Raw genomic sequence first — 17,543 nt, forward strand, 5'->3', positions numbered from 1 at the left:
ATATTCAGCATATAACGCTCTGATGCGTAGTGTGGTAAGGGGAAACTAAATTACAGCTTAAATGGCAAAATGAAGTGTTTTGAATTTGAAGACGCGCTTTTTTTTAACCAAAACGACGGGAAACTTCGCACGATTTCGTCTTAGCAGAGCGATAAAAATCGAGTGAAATTGTAGCAAGATTACGTTAAATAATAAGTGTTCTTTAACATTTTACGTCTTATCTTTGCTTTAAAGTCATTAAACTTGGAATCATCCGAACGTTACACATAGTTAAAGCCTTGTATCCAGCCCGTGTAAAAATACCATTATACGCTTGAGGCTGCCCTGGGCTGTCCCAGGCTGCTAGAAAACTAAAGTCGAAAAGTGGAGTAAAGTGATGATTTTAGTTCACACAAAAAAAAGTGTAAATGTTGAAATAGTATTCATTTGAGTATGTTTGCGTCATTTAAAGAGTGCTTTGCAAACGAACTGTTGTGAATGATTTTGTTTTTTTCGGCTTTAAAAACATGAAATTCTGAATTTTCCGTGTTGTTAGAAAAGACAATATTCAGCATATAACGCTCTGATGCGTAGTGTGGTAAGGGGAAACTAAATTACAGCTTAAATGGCAAAATGAAGTGTTTTGAATTTGAAGACGCGCTTTTTTTTAACCAAAACGACGGGAAACTTCGCACGATTTCGTCTTAGCAGAGCGATAAAAATCGAGTGAAATTGTAGCAAGATTACGTTAAATAATTAGTGTTCTTTAACATTTTACGTCTTATCTTTGCTTTAAAGTCATTAAACTTGGAATCATCCGAACGTTACACATAGTTAAAGCCTTGTATACAGCCCGTGTAAAAATATCGTTATACGCTTGAGGCTGCCCTGGGCTGTCCCAGGCTGCTAGAAAACTAAAGTCGAAAAGTGGAGTAAAGTGATGATTTTAGTTCACACAAAAAATAGTGTAAATGTTGAAAAAGTATTCATTTGAGTATGTTTGCGTCATTTAAAGAGTGCTTTGCAAACGAACTGTTGTGAATGATTTTTTTTTTTTTTTCGGCTTTAAAAACATGAAATTCTGAATTTTCCGTGTTGTTAGAAAAGACAATATTCAGCATATAACGCTCTGATGCGTAGTGTGGTAAGGGGAAACTAAATTACAGCTTAAATGGCAAAATGAAGTGTTTTGAATTTGAAGACGCGCTTTTTTTTTTACCAAAACGACGGGAAACTTCGCACGATTTCGTCTTAGCAGAGCGATAAAAATCGAGTGAAATTGTAGCAAGATTACGTTAAATAATTAGTGTTCTTTAACATTTTACGTCTTATCTTTGCTTTAAAGTCATTAAACTTGGAATCATCCGAACGTTACACATAGTTAAAGCCTTGTATCCAGCCAGTGTAAAAATATCGTTATACGCTTGAGGCTGCCCTGGGCTGTCCCAGGCTGCTAGAAAACTAAAGTCGAAAAGTGGAGTAAAGTGATGATTTTAGTTCACACAAAAAAAAGTGTAAATGTTGAAAAAGTATTCATTTGAGTATGTTTGCGTCATTTAAAGAGTGCTTTGCAAACGAACTGTTGTGAATGATTTTTTTTTCGGCTTTAAAAACATGAAATTCTGAATTTTCCGTGTTGTTAGAAAAGACAATATTCAGCATATAACGCTCTGATGCGTAGTGTGGTAAGGGGAAACTAAATTACAGCTTAAATGGCAAAATGAAGTGTTTTGAATTTGAAGACGCGCTTTTTTTTAACCAAAACGACGGGAAACTTCGCACGATTTCGTCTTAGCAGAGCGATAAAAATCGAGTGAAATTGTTGCAAGATTACGTTAAATAATTAGTGTTCTTTAACATTTTACATCTTATCTTTGCTTTAAAATCGTTAAACTTGGAATCATCCGAACGTTACACATAGTTAAAGCCTTGTATCCAGCCAGTGTAAAAATATCGTTATACGCTTGAGGCTGCCCTGGGCTGTCCCAGGCTGCTAGAAAACTAAAGTCGAAAAGTGGAGTAAAGTGATGCTTTTAGTTCACACAAAAAATAGTGTAAATGTTGAAAAAGTATCCATTTGAGTATGTTTGCGTCATTTAAAGAGTGCTTTGCAAACGAACTGTTGTGAATGATTTTTTTTTCGTTTTTTTTCGGCTTTGAAAACATGAAATTCTGAATTTTCCGTGTTGTTAGAAAAGACAATATTCAGCATATAACGCTCTGATGCATAGTGTGGTAAGGGGAAACTAAATTACAGCTTAAATGGCAAAATGAAGTGTTTTGAATTTGAAGACGCGCTTTTTTTTACCAAAACGACGGGAAACTTCGCACGATTTCGTCTTAGCAGAGCGATAAAAATCGAGTGAAATTGTAGCAAGATTACGTTAAATAATTAGTGTTCTTTAACATTTTACATCTTATCTTTGCTTTAAAGTCATTAAACTTGGAATCATCCGAACGTTACACATAGTTAAAGCCTTGTATCCAGCCCGTGTAAAAATATCGTTATACGCTTCAGGCTGCCCGGGGCTGCTGGGGGCTGCCAGAAAACTAAAGTCGAAAAGTGGAGTAAAGTGATGTTTTTAATTCACACAAAAAATAGTGTAAATGTTGAAAAAGTATTCATTTGAGTATGTTTGCGTCATTTAAAGAGTGCTTTGCAAACGATCTTTTGTGATTTTTTTTTCATTTTTTCGGCTTTGAAAACATGAATTTCTTAATTTTCCTTGTTGTTGGAAAAGACAATATTCAGCATATAACGCTCTGATGCGTAGTGTGGTAAGGGGAAACTAAATTACAGCTTAAATGGCAAAATGAAGTGTTTTGAATTTGAAGACGCGCTTTTTTCTTACAAAAACGACGGGAAACTTCGCACGATTTCGTCTTAGGAGAGCAATAAAAATCGAGTGAAATTTTATCAAGATTACGATAATTAGTGTTCTGTAACATTTTACATATTATCTTTGCTTTAAAGTCAATAAACTTTGAATTATCCGAACGTTACACATAGTTAGAGCCTTGTATCTAGCCCGTGTAAAAATATCGTTATACGCTTCAGGCTGCCCGGAGCTGCTGGGGGCTGCTGGGGGCTGCCAGAAAACTAAAGTCGAAAAGTGGAGTAAAGTGATGTTTTTAGTTCCACAAAAAGAGTAGTGTAATTGTTTTTAAATGATTCATTTGAGTATTTTTGCGTCAATTAAAGGGGTGTTTTGCAAACGAACGTTTATGAATGTTTTTGTCTTCAATTTTTCGGCTTTGAAAACCTGATTTTCTGGATTTTCCGTGTTGTAAGAAAAGACAATATTCAGCATACAAGGCTTTGATGCGCGGTGTGGTAAGGGGAATCTACAGCTTAAATGGCAAAATGAAGGTTTTTGAATTTGAAGACGCGCTTTTTTTTGCAAAAAACGACGGGAAACTTCGAACGTTTCATATACTAGAAGCCATGTATCTAGCCCGAGTAAAATACCATAAAACGCCCAGGGCTGCCTGGGGCTGCCCGGGGCTGCCCGGGGCTGCCCGGGTCTGCTCGGGGCTGCCAAAAAACTAAAATAGAAAAATGGAGTTAAGTGATGTTTTTAGTTCACACAAAAAGAATAGTGTGAATGTTGAAAATGTATTCATTTTAGTATTTTGCGTCATTTATAGGATATTTTGCAAACGAACTATTGTAAATGATTTTTTTTCATTTTTTTCGGCTTTGAAAACATGAATTTTGAATTTTCCGTGTTGTTAAGTCATTAAACTTGTTATCATTCGAACGTTTCATATACTAGAAGCCATGTATGCAGCCCAGGTAAAAATACCATAAACTGCCCAGGGCTGCCTGGGGCTGCCCGGGGCTGCTGGGGGCTGCCAGAAAACTAAAATAGAAAAGTGGAGTAAAATGATGTTTTTAGTTCACACTCAAAGAATAGTGTAAATGTTGAAAAAGTATTTATTTAAGTAGTTTGCGTCATTTAAAGCGTATTTTGCAAACGAATTATTGTGAATGATTTTTTTCATTTTTTTTTCGGCTTTGAAAATTTTCCGTGTTGTCAAGTCATTAAACTTGTTATCATTCGAACGTTTCATATGCTAGAAGCCATGTATACAGCCCGCGTAAAAATACAATAAAACACATGGGTCTGCCCGGGGCTGTCAGAAGCGTGAAATCGAAAAGTCGATTTCTTTAGTTCACAAAAAGGGAATAGTGTTAATGTTTTTAACTTATTCAATTTAGTATTTTTGCTTCATTTTAAGGTTTGTTTTGCAAACCAACTATTGTGAAGATTTTTTTCATTTTTATGTTTTTTTTTGTCTTTGAAAACTGAAAACCGACTGGAAACTTCACACGAGTTCGTCTTAGCATAGCTGCTAATCTGCTCAGCTGCTCAGCTGTTGACTTCACGCCGTCAGGCTTCCAGACTGCTAACTCGCGCTGCTATGCTGCTGGGCTGCTGACTTCACGCTGCTAGGCTCTCAGTCTGCTGGGCTGCTGACTTCACGCTGCTGGGCTGTCAGTCTGCTGGGCTGGTGACTTCACGCTGCTGGGCTGCCAGTATGCTGGGCTGCTGACTTCACGCTGCTGGGCTGCTGGGCTGCTGACTTCACGCTGCTAGGCTGTCAGTCTGCTGGGCTGCTGACTTCACGCTGCTAGGCTGCCAGTCTGCTGGGCTGCTGACTTCACGCTGCTGGGCTGCTGGGCTACCAACTTCACGAACATAAGGTATAGGCATAAATAGATACTTTTATTCGTTAATGATAATGAAATGCACAGCTATAATAAATGTCATATTTGTACATGTTTTGTATTGTTGTTGCTGTTGTTATTATGAAAATACAAAATCAAGGTGTGTTTGGCCGGTGGTATCATCTTAAAAAAGTGGAGTTTAAATATTTTAGTAATTTTTAGTAATTATTGGTAAATTTTCAAACATATTTATTCCTATAGTGGTTATTTTTTCCAAATAGAATAATGACCCTCGGGTCAACATTCCAGCAGGGATCAATACGTATGTATGTTTTCTGTGTGTGTTTTTGTTTTATTCTATACTGGTGCGGGCGTCATTATTATACATTGAAAGTAATCCTCAGTCATTGCTTCGTGGTGGTCATATTTCCTCAAATTTCATATTCATTTATTGTTTGATTGTAATATGAGTAAAAATACTTCATTCTTTAGTGACCTTATTGCTGAAATAGACAACCATACCGTTTGAAAAATGAATTATAAAGATAAATCAAGGTGAATGATATATACCTGTACCGATCGATTGCTTTAATGTATTCCGCGATCGGTAAGTGAGCTGATCGGATATTAGGTGTATTCGGCAAGTCGATCTGTCATAGCCAACTGCTTCTAGTTCCGAGTAAAACATTATCTTCCTGAAATTTAATTATTTTAATACTAAAAAATCTTGTTCCCACGAAATCTCGTAACTATAGCAATAAATAGCGTGCAGCTGTGTCAGACGACCAGCATGCTTAACAAGAGCAGCAATAGTGAAGCCGCCTTTGTCGCCGAGGGTTCTTATATCTTAGCGCAAGCGCCAATACGTACTGTCTCTGAGTTTGAGCCCGAGTCATATGACTGTTAATAGATAATAAGTGTCTTCCGTGACGCTCGTGTAAAATAAGAGCATCGCAACCCATGAGAATTGTGTTTTTCAGAAACAAGGTTTTCGCAGAACTCAATGTACAAGGGTTGGGATGAACCTACTGATGCAGGAATGCTGTGAAATAACTTTTTCCTCAGAAACCTTTTGGCAAATGCATGCACCTAAAAAAAATAACGATCAGCCATTGCAAGTCATGTTTAAATCATTGCGCTTTCTTCTTCTAACGATTATATACACGTATGATAATTAAAATGAAACTGTAAATGGTTTTGTCAAATAAATAATAATAAATATGATTTTTGCATGGTATGATTTATTTACGCTGTATAAAATGACAATCTTTAAATATAACCCCCGGATACATAATTCTCTATACATTAGCTCCTCAAAAAGGGAATAAGACTAAAAGTTTAAAAGGTTAATAAATTCAATCGATACATTTTGGCAACGATGTTGTTATTCGAAAACATTCGCTTTTAAGTATATGTTTCCTGGATTAAAACAAATTGATTAAAATATAAATGCTATTATCAGGAGTGATCAGCATATACATGTATAAAAGGTGTATTATAGATATAAAATATATATAGTATATAAGGGTTTATTTGAACAGATGCTATATTGCTCTTGAAGTAAAGAACATTGTATGTATACATGTATATCTTATCCGACCAAAATGTATGTATCCAAAATCCATTACGAACTGAATTACATGTTTATAGCTATACGTAAATACCATTTTTTATTTAACAGCGAGCTTTACTTCTTTAATCGTGAAATATTCGTTAACTTGTTTACATATTTTCCCAAACATAAATTCGTTTCCCTTTTCTGTACAGTATGTTTTCGGTCTTACCTACATCGCAGTTTCACAGTTCAACGTTAGTCATTTACAATAAGTATACACATGTCTTAAAGTGTCAGAAGTGTCCTTCTTCTGCGAGGATGGAATAAGATGTAATACGATACCTGCTCTGACCATATTCTCATAGGACACTTGTTTAGGACATAACGACAATATTGTGACACTTACAAATGCCTAGAAAATAGCTGGTATACTCCAAACCCTTTTTTTAAATTACAAATATTCCTTAATTCGGAAAAGAAGCATTTTACAGCGTAATTACCTTTTTTTGTAGAAGTATACTTTACATCACGTGCCGCTCACATGTAAATATTTTAAATGTAAAAACGTAGAGGCTATCAGTATCAACCCTCAATAATACAATATGAGTTGTTTTAGATATTGGCTGCGTAAACTTTTGCCGCAAAGATTCCTACACGCGTCTTCAACACTGTTCTTCACGGATAAGAATGCATCACATTTATACCAAGGTGTGTATATGTTTAATTCTCATGAATAATATCATCATTCCAAAAGTAATATACTTATAAAGAAGGTATACAGAACGAGTGAAGTCTTCCTCCTTGGTGTGTTCCTTGTAAAACTTAGAACCATGATGAATATTTACTGTGAAAGTTACACAACTTGTCATGTTCGTAAACATCTTTATCAGCTAGTACTATTGTAGTGTCAAATTGTCACTCAAATAATAATCAAAACAAGAACCCATCTTGCCAAACGAAGTCAAGCGCCTTTCGGGTATCCTAACAACTAGCGTTCAGTTTGGAGCCCAACGACCTTGCAACATATACGATTCCTCTTTAGGTAAATGAGGTCATTAAGAATCCAAGAGCCAATGGAAAGCCACCTTGTTGGGAAATCTATACATTTTATGATAACGTGCTTTAATCGTTGTAATATAATGTTTGCAAATAGTTTTTGTAGAACTGATGACAATTTTATCGAGGTTTCATATGCGTTTTTTAATTCTCTTACACAATGTAATAATAAATCCCCTTTTCATCGCTTTTGGTATATATGCACAACGCAGCATTTCAAATAGGCAATCATGCAATCTTGCCATAAATCAAATGTTGTTATGCCGTCTCACCCAGTCCAGCGGCCTTCTCTTTAGGTAAAGCATTGTTTGCGGCAGTGACATTCTCTGTGATTACTACAGCCTTATGTTCCGAAACGAGGTTGTCCATGGCGTTGTAATTGTCGACGGAACCTGATATTGCCAGTTTTTATTATAACCGGGATTCACAGAGGGTTGATACAAACGCCTTAAATATTAACGCCACCCATGAGTAATTTCCCCATGGCAACGTACCACAGTCCCGGTAAAATGAATACCAGACCCAATTGAATAACAGGATTTCCGTCTGTTATTTATCATTTTCCAAAACTGATATGAATATACTTCAGCTGATCTTTTCATATCATAATACAACCCTTCCGTATATCATATTCAAACATCACGCATGGTGAATTAGGATTCTTAGATTGGAAAGTTATAAAAAAAATAGTGAAAAAAAATAGTTGCTTCATTTCGGTATAAAATGAAATATAGTTAAATTATTGGATGATTTGCATAAATTGCCAAGATTCTCATCATCCAATGTTGCTAACACTTGATACGCAAAGTCAACAATCAGGAAAGTGACAGTTACGGTGATATTTATTTGAATAAAACGTTCAATCACAGGCTTTGATATCAGAAATTTGTTGGAAAACGTCACAGCGAAATTATATTTTGCTGAATATGATTGATTTATGTTGCATAAATTGACAATTCCTTTAATCAGAATTCGGGAAAAACCAATTCTCCCCAGAAAAAAAGGAAATTTGATCAAAAATGTTATTTATGTCAATCGATACATTTTTCAAACATTTTTAAATCTGAAAGTTATTCGCTTACGTCAATACGTTTCCGGCTGAGAATCTCCATTTGTTTTAATAGTTGAACCCTGTACTATTTGCAGTTTTCATGTTAACTTATTTTAAGTCTCTAAAGTTATTAAAGGGACTGTACACCAAAAAAGGTTTTTTTCTGTAACGAATCTCAGGACAATTATTTAATAAAATATTTTACTCTTTGATATCATAATTGTAAATTGAATACCAAAATGAAAATGAAAATCGAGTCGGAGACCGGGTTCGAAATGGGGTCGCCAAAATTGCAGTCCAGTGTTGTAGCCACCATGTTACGAAGGCTTACTTTTTACAGTGGGAATATTTCAGCAATATACCCAGCTTGGTAATATCACGTGATAACATCGACTAACCAATCACGCATAAACAATGATCTACTAGGTAGACATACCTAGTAATCTTTTTTAATGGAAAAATACCAAAAAACTGCGCAAAATAAATTAATTGTAAAATATGTGGTACCTCAGTTAGTAAGTTTCAATGCATTGTACACATCGATAATAAGTTAATGTCAGTTTTCGACAATTTTCTCTTTTTTCGCTATTTCATCATACAGAGTACAGCCCCTTTAACTTGTTAAATAATTTCCAGCGGACCGTTCAGAAAAGGATTGTAGTCATAACGTATTTATCTTAAATCTGTTAAAACGTCACAAATGGCGATACATCGATTTTTTTTCTTGAACTTCATTTTAAATGCTAGCTAAAGTGTAATATGTAGCAATATATGTATAAATAGGAATATGTAGCAATATGATTAAACTATGACACTAATCTTACTTCAATGTACGCCTGAAATCGAGATCTTTACAGAAACGGCTCCCAGGTTTGGGTGTAAATTGTTTTCGCCCGATTGTTTCAGTTGTTTATATTTTCTTAAAAGACACGGTTGTTTTCGTCTTTAAAGATATATAATACCTGTGTGTAATGTTCATTTAAAAACGCCATGGACTACGTTACATAAGAGGATGGATAAAAATACGTGGACCTCCTTTACAACTTTACTTAGGTAATGATTTTATTACTGGCTCATAACAAATTAACCTGTAAGAGTCTGTTATCAAATGAGACTTGAATGTGCTAAACTATTTTTTCTTGCATTTTTTATTCGGATGTCGGTTTTATTTTCTTCCCAGGATTTTCTTTGCCTTTCCATCAAGCTTAGGTTTCCCTACATTGCTGCTGAGCACTTGAACATCGATCATTTAGCAGCTTTAATTTATCACAGTATCACAGACATGATAGGCAATTACAGAAAATGTACAAACGTCTAGAAAAAAAAACTTACATTCTCTTTCTTTTGCGGAAATGTAATGAGATTTCTGCCCCAAGCATATTCTCATGGGACATTTATTTCGTATACGATTTCAAATCAATGTGACATTTACAATTTTCAAGGTTATAGCCGTTCTCATAAAACATCCATTATCTGATTTTAAAATGCGCTCAAAGTTGGCAAAAAATATTTTATGGCGCATAAGCATTTTGACAGTGGGTTAAATATTTAACCTCATATAGTCTAATAACTTTAATATGTGTGTTTTCTTCGACAAAGATTCGACAGAAGTACACCGCGCAGTAAAATCGACAGAAACACACACTTAAATCAAAAGAAAGGGGTAAACCTAACAGTACAATCAACAGAACAAAGTACACCTCACAGTACAATCAACAAAACGAAGTACACCTCACAGTACAATCAACAAAACGAAGTACACATCACAGTACAATCGATAGAACGAACTACACATCACAGTACAATCAACGGAACGAAGTACACCTCACAGTACAATCAACAACACGAAGTACACCTCACAGTACAATCGATAGAACGAACTACACATCACAGTACAATCAACAGAACGAAGTACAAATCACAGTACAATCGACAAAACGAAGTACACATCACAGAACAATCGACAGAACGAAGTACACATCCATTACAATCGACAAAACGAAGTACACATCACAGTAAAATCGACATAACGAAGTACACCTCACAGTACAATCAACAGAACGAAGTTCACATCACAGTACAATCGACAAAACGAGGTACACATCGCAGTGCAATCAACAGAACGAAGTACACATCACAGAACAGTCGACAAAACGAAGTACACATCCCAGTACAATAAACAAAACGAAGTATACCCCACAGTACAATCAACAGAACGAGTAAACATCACAGTACAGTCGACAAAACGAAGTACATATCACAGTACAATCAACAGAACGAAGTACACATCACAGAACAATCAACAGAACGAAGTACACATCGCAGTACAATCAACAGAACGAAGTACACATCACAGAACAGTCGACAAAACGAAGTACACATCACAGTACAATCAACAGAACGAAGTACACCTTACAGTACAATCGATAGAACGAAGTACAAATCACAGTACAATAAAAAGAACGAAGTACACCTCAGAGTACAATCAACAGAACGAAGTACACATCACAGTACAGTCAACAAAACGAAGTACACATTACAGTACAATCAACAGAACGAAGTACACATCACAGTACAATCGACAGAACGAAGTACACCTCACAGTACAATCAACAGAACGAAGTACACCTTACAGTACAATCGATAGAACGAAGTACACATCACAGTTCAATCAACAGAACGAAGTACACCTCACAGTACAATCAACAGAACGAAGTACACCTCACAGTACAATCAACAGAACGAAGTACACCTCACAGTACAATCGACAGAATGAAGTACACATCACAGTACAATCAACAGAACGAAGTACACCTCACAGTACAATCAACAGTACGAAGTACACATCGCAGTACAATCAACAGAACGAAGTACACATCACAGTACAGTCAACAGAACGAAGTACACCTCACAGTACAATCGATAGAACGAAGTACACATCACAGTACAATAAAAAGAACGAAGTACACCTCACAGTACAATCAACAGAACGAAGTACACATCACAGTACAGTCGACAAAACGAAGTAAACATTACAGTACAATCAACAGAACGAAGTACACCTTACAGTACAATCGATAGAACGAAGTACACATCACAGTACAATAAAAAGAACGAAGTATACCTCACAGTACAATCAACAGAACGAAGTACACATCACAGTACAATCAACAGAACGAAGTACACATCACAGTACAATCAACAGAACGAAGTACACCTCACAGTACAATCAACAGAACGAAGTACACATCACAGTACAATCAACAGAACGAAGTACACATCGCAGTACAATCAACAGAACGAAATACACATCACAGTACAATCAACAGAACGAAGTACACATCACAGTACAATCAACAGAACGAAGTACACATCACAGTACAATCAACAGAACGAAGTACACATCACAGTACAATCAACAGAATGAAGTACACATCACAGTACAATCAACAGAACGAAGTACACCTCACATTGCAATCAACAAAACGAAGTACACCCCACATTACATCAACAGAACAAAGTACACATCACAGTACAATCAACAGAGGGAGGTTCACATCACAGTACAATCGACAGAAGGAGGTACACCTCACATTACAATCAACAGAACGAAGAACACATCACAGTACAATCAACAGAAGGAGGTACACCGCACATTACAATCAACAGAACGAAGAACACATTACAGTACAATCAACAGAACGAAGAACACATCACATTACAATCGACAGAACGAAGTACACATCACATTACAATCGACAGAACGAAGTACACATCACAGTACAATCGACAAAACGAAGTACACATCACAGTACAATCGACAGAACGAAGTACACATTACAGTACAATCAACAGAACGAAGAACACACCACATTACAATCGACAGAACGAAGTACACATCACATTAAAATCAACGGAACGAAGTACACATCACAGTTCAATCGACAAAACGAAGTACACTTCACAGTACAATCGACAGAACGAAGTACACATCACATTACAATCGACAGAACGAAGTACACATCACAGTTCAATCGACAGAACGAAGTACACATCACAGTACAATCAACAGAACGAAGTACACATCACAGTACAATCGACAAAAAGAAGTACACATTACAGTACAATCAACAGAACGAAGTGCACCTTACAGTACAATCGATAGAACGAAGTACACATCACAGTACAATCAACAGAACAAAGTACACATCACATTACAATCAACAGAACGAAGTACACCTTACAGTACAATCGATAGAACGAAGTACACATCACAGTACAATAAACAGAACAAAGTACGCATCACAGTACAATCAACAGAACGAAGTACACATCACAGTACAATCAACAGAACGAAGTACACATCACAGAACAATCAACAGAACGAAGTACACCCCACATTACAATCAACAAAACGAAGTACACCCCATATTGCAATCGACAGAACGAAGTACACATCACAGTACAATCAACAGAACGAAGTACACCTTACAGTACAATCGATAGAACGAAGTACACATCACAGTACAATAAACAGAACAAAGTACACATCACAGTACAATCAACAGAACGAAGTACACATCACAGTACAATCAACAGATGAAAAATACACATCACAGTACAATCAACAGAACGAAGTACACCCCACATTACAATCAACAAAACGAAGTACACCCCACATTGCAATCGACAGAACGAAGTACACATCACAGTACAATCAACAGAGGGAGGTACACATCACAGTACAATCGACAGAAGGAGGTACACCTCACATTACAATCGACAGAGCGAAGAACACATCACAGTACAATCAACAGAACGAGGTACACCTCACAGTACAATCAACAGAACGAAGTACACCTCACATTTCAATCTATAGAACGAAGTACACCTCACAGTGCAATCAACAGAACGAAGTACACCTCACATTACAATCGACAGAACGAAGTACACATCACAGTACAATCGACAGAAGGAGGTACAACTCACAGTACAATCAATAGAAGGAGGAACACCTACCAGTACAATCATTAGGAGGAGGGGCACATCAGAGTACGTTTGACAGAAGAAGGTACACATCATAGTACGTTCGACAGAACGAGGAGCACTTTACAGTTAAATCAACAGAAGGAGAAGCACATCACAGTACAGTCGACAGAAGGAGGTACATCTTACAGTACAATCAGCATAAGGAGGAACATCATACAGTACAATCAGCAGAAGGAGGACCATCTTACAGGACAATCAGCAGAAGGAGGATCATCTAACAGTAAAATCAGAAGAAGGAGGAACATCTTACAGCACAATCAGCAGAATGAGGAACATCTTTCAGTAAAATCAGCAGAAGGAAGAACATCTTACAGTACAATCAGCATAAGGATGAACATCTAACAGTACAATCACCAGAAGGGGGATCATCTAACAGTACAATCAGCAGAAGGAGGAACATCTTACAGTACAATCAGCAGAAGGAGGAACATCTTACAGTATAATCAGCAGAAGGAGGAACATCTTACAGTACAATTAGCAGAAGGAGGAACATATTACAGCACAATCAGCAGAAGGAGGAACATCTTTCAGTAAAATCAGCAGAAGGGGGAACATTTTACAGTACAATCAGCAGAAGGAGGAACATCTTACAGTAGAATCACCAGAAGTATGTATATCTTACAGTACAATCAGCAGAAGGAGGAACATCTTACAATACAATTACCAGAAGAATGAACATCTTACAGTACAATCACCAGAAGGAGGAATATCTTACAGTACAATAACCAGAAGGAGGAACATCTTACAGTACAATCGAAAGAAGGACGAACATCTTACAGTAAAATCAGCAAAAGAAGTACACCTCAGAGTACAATCGACAGAAGAAAGTACACCTTAATTTCAATCAAAAGAAAGGAGTTACACCTCATATTTCAATCGACTGATGGAAGTATACCTTACAGTACAGTCGACAGAAGGAGGTATACTTCAAAGAAGGATGTACTGTATTACAGCTTATTATTGATACGTCACTGCGCAGATAACGCAGGTTATCAGATAGCTCCTTTTGGAACGCAGGATTCCGGCCAGTTTTTTAGACGTCTGTTGAACCGAATACTAACACGAAACAGTAACCAATATGACTTATGCATGGCCATCAAGGGAAATTTTGATAGGAAAAAAGATAAATGTCACATATATACTTTCACAATTGGTAGTCAATTAAAGATTCCAGACAGACTATTTACTACTTCCTTCTTTGTGCAATTTGTACGGCAATACAATTGTAATTCAATGTCCTTTTTGTAATAGAGAGCACTTAATCGTCACTCAAAAGACACCGACACCCAATTAATTTTTATTTTATGTTATATAATAAAGACGGCATGATTTCCCAACAGTATCTTGTGTGATATAATAGTTTAAAGGTTATTCCGGATTAGTTGAAATATATACATGATTAGGAGTAGTTAACGTGTTGTTTTATGATGAAATTGTAGGAAATTGTAGGTAATTACAAGATGTTAACTATTGTTTAATTTAATAAGATACACATTGGGAATTGTTTTATCATTTAAATAGTACATTTAAGTATTGAAACGGGTTACACTGGTTCCTAATACAACTGAAGCAACATTTAAAACACAAGTTTATCACGAAAAGGATAGTCATTGTTTTCACAATTTTGATATTTGCAAAGTTATTTCAGATATTACAAAGAAAGTATATCATATGCTTAGAGAGATCATTAAGTTAAGAGAATTACTTAAGTTAGGTAAACATGGAATATGTTTTACGAATACCGCCCCAGGGAAGTAATTTTACAAGACAGCCTTTTTAACAGCAATGATATCTTTAATGAATATATTGATATGGAATCTTTTTTTAGCATGTCAACTGTTACCAGAATATTACAAAACAATGTATTTGATATAAGTTGACAACTAATCGGTCTTATCTGTGGTTCTAAATTAACACAAATCTACGCTATAATTGTGTTTATTGTATCAACATGAAAATACTGGAGAACGGGTCCAGCATGAAAAGTAACTGATTGCCTATCGTTTATGCATAATTCTTAGAAAATACCAAATGTTAAAATTGTCACTTTCACTCCAATGTAGATTATGAACAATTATGTGTAAAGTTGCATTGAAACCATGCAAAGTAGACAAAATGGGATTTTGTTTTCTATCTTCGGTTTAAAAATCTAATCTGTGATTTTGTATGCAAGAAATAACAGCAATTATCGTGTGAAAATGTGATTACGCGCGATATACCGTAAGAACATAATCTACCTGTCAGACAGATAAACGTGTTTTAATTACTTTAGGAGAGACATTGCTAATGGCCCATTTACATTTCAACTTAACTCTAATATTCCCTTTTGTACATAAACAAACTATGAGTTCTCAATAAGCATATATATTACAAAAAAAACATCATGAGAAGGTATGTTGAGAACTTGAAAATCATAGAAAAATATGTGACATGAGGAAGTAATTCCATTTAACTATTACACCATTGGTTGAATGCCATTATTTGAAATTGGTGCTTCACACGTTTCACCTCAACGTGCAATCTCATTTTATGTATGACTACCACATCAGCCGCATTACTAATCGTTATTACTACTAACTACTGAAGAAATTACCCACTAAACAAACCCTTGAAAAACATGACAATACTCTCTTGATTGACAACAAGTGTTCGGGTAATTACCGCTCAGAGACAATTAATCAAATAATTTTGTTTTGTAAACCAAATGTTTTTTATCCCCCGTAAACAATGGCAATGTACATAACAGAATCATGACGCCTTTTAAAAACAAACACGTAACAAATGAGGTGCAATTAATTTGTATAGAATAACGTGCATAATAAATATTTTCACAATTAACTTTTATTTTCTGTTAAAAAGAACGTAAATTATAACACTACAATGTCTTAAACGTTAACCTTCAAACACCCTTTAATTTCGATTTTCACATAACTGTTCAGTTGCATAGTGTTCCACAGGGATTCTGAACATAAGAAATGCTGTGTGTTTACATTAATGGATAAATGTTTGTTCAGACATTTTGTTAAAGTTCTCTGGGAGACCCAACGCATTAGGTATCATTTGATTCGGTGTTTGAATGCGTTGTCTGACTAGTCACTTTGCCGGTTCCCAGCCAGGTACCGAATATCGCAGGGACAAAGACAGGACATCGGACTAGTGCCAGCCGTATACCAGCTGATGAGGGGGTCACAAATTCGACTCATTCAAGCAATTTCGGCCGATCTCCGTTGGCAACCCCGGGCCTTGTCATGGCACTCTGCTGGACATTTTAAAATTGTGACTTTAACCGCCCTATTGCGCGATTTTTCTCCGACCTCTACACGCTGATCGATACCGCCGCATAGCCTCTGCTTTAATTGTGACTAAATTTCATACACCGGAATATATTAAATACATAACTGAAACTAACGGAACAATTCACTCGTAGCTTTGTTTCAGAAGGTAATGGAAACGAAAGGAACAAGTATCAGCCGCAAACTTTTGTTAAATTGCCTGTTCCAATATAATGATAAACTTTTACAAGATATAGCTCCTAACAGCTAATAGTCTTGTAAGGCCTGCAGGCGGTCATTCGCGAGTAAATATTTGAAAACTAGATCAAAATACCTGACGATTTTTTTTAAATCATTTGCCTTATCAAGCGTTTGTCCAAAAATATAGGAATACAAGCTTTCGCATTCTTCCTCTCGCGAACAATGGAACATTATATTTCCGTAACATTGATCCTCCTTCTAAATTTAGATGAAACATTAGTTATAACAATGTATCCAATTTGCTATTCTTAAAATGTTTCTTTTTTACTCAACTGTTGTCACAACAATCTTACAGTATTCTCAAAACTTCTGTAGAGGCCCGTTTCCATAACGATCTTATAAATGGCATTATCTTAGTGTTAAAGTTTTATTTATTCTGCTATATATCTGTGTAAATTAATCTTGAATTAAGCCAGATTTCACATGAACACAAAGTTGAAGAAATAAAGCCCAATCAATAATTTGCCATTTGTGATGTTGAAACAGATTTAAGATTATTGAAGTTACGACCAAAATTCTCTAAGAAACGGGCCCCAGGGGGTAATGTAGGAGACGCTTTTCTAAAACAAGTTCGTACTTAATTAATAATCACAGCGTATATTGCAGATATGATTAAATTGGAAATAGAATAGAATATGACTCACAGAT

Source organism: Mya arenaria, chromosome 17 (assembly GCF_026914265.1).
Source record: "Mya arenaria isolate MELC-2E11 chromosome 17, ASM2691426v1".
Taxonomy (NCBI): Eukaryota; Metazoa; Mollusca; class Bivalvia; order Myida; family Myidae; genus Mya; species Mya arenaria.